A 2609-nucleotide genomic window follows, 5' to 3' on the forward strand; every position below is an offset into this window, starting at 1 on the left:
ACTATGCTATCTGAAATGGGGTAAATAATACCATCATCTAATAATTTAAGCACTTCCGCTCGAACAACTTCTTCCATGTTAGGGTTAAGCCTCCTTTGCATTTCACGCGACGTTTTCGCATTTTCTTCAAGATCATTATGATGCATACACACAGTGGGGCATACTCCCTTTATGTCTGCTATCGTCCACCCAATTGCTGCCTTATATTCTCTAAGAACATTAAGCAACCTGCTCTCCTGTTCCTTCTCAAGGTTAGAAGCTATGATGACAGGCAGAGTCTCAGAAAGACCTAAAAATGCATACTCGAGATTTGTAGGTAATTGTTTAAGGTCAAGGTCAGGTGTTTTCTCAACAGATGAGACCAGTTTAGACTCAGAGGGTAGAAGAAGTTCCACTTTCGCTTTCCATTTTGTAGTCTCCATTATAGGAGCAATGCATTGACTTCTTGGATGGAACTTTCTATGTTAAAATCCATGCCAAAATGTGATAAGAAAGTCTCAAGTGCGTATTCAGAAGATTGAAGGAAAGATTCATGCACTAGACTCTCAATAATGTCCACTTCAAATATATCATCCGAGTCTGCTGGTTGTTGTCCAGCATTGAAAACATTGAGTTTAATCTTCATGTTACCAAAAGACAACTTCATAACTCCATTTCTGCAATTTATGATAGCATTGGATGTGGCTAAGAATAGACGTCCTAGAATAATCGGGATTTGACTAGTAGGATTCTGGACAGGCTGAGTATCTAGAACGATGAAATCCATTAGAAAATAAAACTTATCAACCTGGATTAGCACATCCTCAATAACACTACGGGGCACCTTGACAGATCTATCAGCTAGTTGTAGTGTTATTTTAGTTGGTTTTAGCTCACCAAGTCCTAGCTGCTCACATACAGAATATGGTAACAAATTAACATTGGCCCTAAATCAAGCAATGCCTTCTCAACCTTATGATCTCCTATGATGCAAGAAATGGTAGGAGCTCCTAGATCCTTAAATTTAGGAGGGGTGTTGTTTTGAATCATGGAGCTGAGTTGCTCTGCAAGGAAGACCTTCTTATGAACATTCATCTTACGCTTTTGAGTGTATAAATCTTTAAGAAACTTAGCGTAAGCAGGGACTTGCTTGATAGCATCAAGCAATGGAATGTTAATTTGCACTTGCTTAAACATGTCCAATATCTTATTAAAGTTGTTTCCTTTCTTAACTGGTGCCAGACATTGAGGAAAAGATGCTTTAGGTACATAGGATGGCACATGAGTGGTACGTGGAGAGTCAGAGTGCTTTTGGTTTCGATGCATTAGTATGTTTCTTCGCTTCATTTTGATCTTCTGATTTGGAATTTGATTCTTCCCTAGGCATCTTTACTTTGTTCTCGATCTGTTTACCGGACCTAAGGGTAATGATTGATTTGGCTTGCTCATGATATTGTTCTTGGTTTGAATTAAAGTCAATCTCATACTGTCTTTTTGGATTTGCCACAGGTTGGCTAGGAAACTTGCCTTTCTCTCTCTCACTCAATGTGGCAGCAAGTTGACTCAACTGTACTTCTAGCTTGGCAATAGGTTGCACATTTGCATGTAAGCTTTGCTGGTTAGCTTGTAAAGTTTATTGGGTGTCTTTTTTAAATTGAAGAGAACTCTGCATAAACAGTTTGAGTGTATCCTCAAGAGATGGCTTCCTAGATTGTGGAGGTACTTGTTGATACTGTGGAAACTATTGAAGTTATTGACTGCCAACTTGGGGGTAAGGTTGCATTGGAGGATTTTCAGATGATCCTCCTTGTTGTTGTCCTTTTGCCCAGGAAAAATTTGGATGTCTAGCCCACCCTGGGTTATAGGCGTCTGCGTAAGGATCATTCCCAGGTCTTCGGAAAGTGTTCATAGCATGCACTTGTTCAGAGAGAAATTCTGGAAATGCTACACTAGATACACAAGACTGCGTAGGATGGGCGGGACTGGAACATATGCCACATGACTCGATTTGAGTTGTTTGTGGAGGTCCATTATTTAACATCAAAGCATCAACTTTCTGTGTCAGGCTATCAATTTTGGCATAAAGATCTGGTGTGATTCCTATCTCATATATACCACTTTTCTTCTGTAGTTGGGGGCTTCTTTCACCTCTATTTGAATAGTCCCATTGTTGGAAGTTTTCACACAAGGTTTCAAAGAAATTCCAAGCTTCGACATCACTTTTGGTCATGAATGACCCTCCACTGGTGGCATCAACAATGCGACGGTTTTGGGGTGTCAAACCGTCATAGAAGTATTGAACCTATTGCCACTTCTCAAAACCATGGTGTGGACATTTAAGAAGCAAGTCCTTCTATCTTTCCTAACATTCATGAAAGTGCTCACCCTCTTTTTGTGTGAAATTAGTAATTTCTCTACGTAGAGCATTAGTTTTGTGAACAGGGAAGAACTTATTTAATAACTTCTTAGATAGTTGGTCCCATGTAGTGATAAACCCAACTTCCAGAGAATTCAACCATGCTTTCGCTTTATCCTTCAAAGAAAATGGAAAAAGGCAGAAACGGATCGAATCATCTGAAAAGTTTTGGAACCTAAAGGTAGAGCAAATGTTTAGGAATTCTTTCACATGA

The 2609-nt window shown here is 39.4% G+C and overlaps 1 non-coding gene across 1 annotated transcript; it reads left to right on the top strand.

Moving 5' to 3' along the window:
• Positions 1-2297: 2297 nt before the first annotated feature.
• On the top strand, positions 2298-2406 carry LOC131234117 (small nucleolar RNA R71). Its single transcript, XR_009165527.1, has one exon. It is a non-coding gene; the product is annotated as a small nucleolar RNA R71 (small nucleolar RNA).
• Positions 2407-2609: the final 203 nt, after the last annotated feature.

Source organism: Magnolia sinica, chromosome 18 (assembly GCF_029962835.1).
Source record: "Magnolia sinica isolate HGM2019 chromosome 18, MsV1, whole genome shotgun sequence".
Lineage (NCBI taxonomy): Eukaryota > Viridiplantae > Streptophyta > Magnoliopsida > Magnoliales > Magnoliaceae > Magnolia > Magnolia sinica.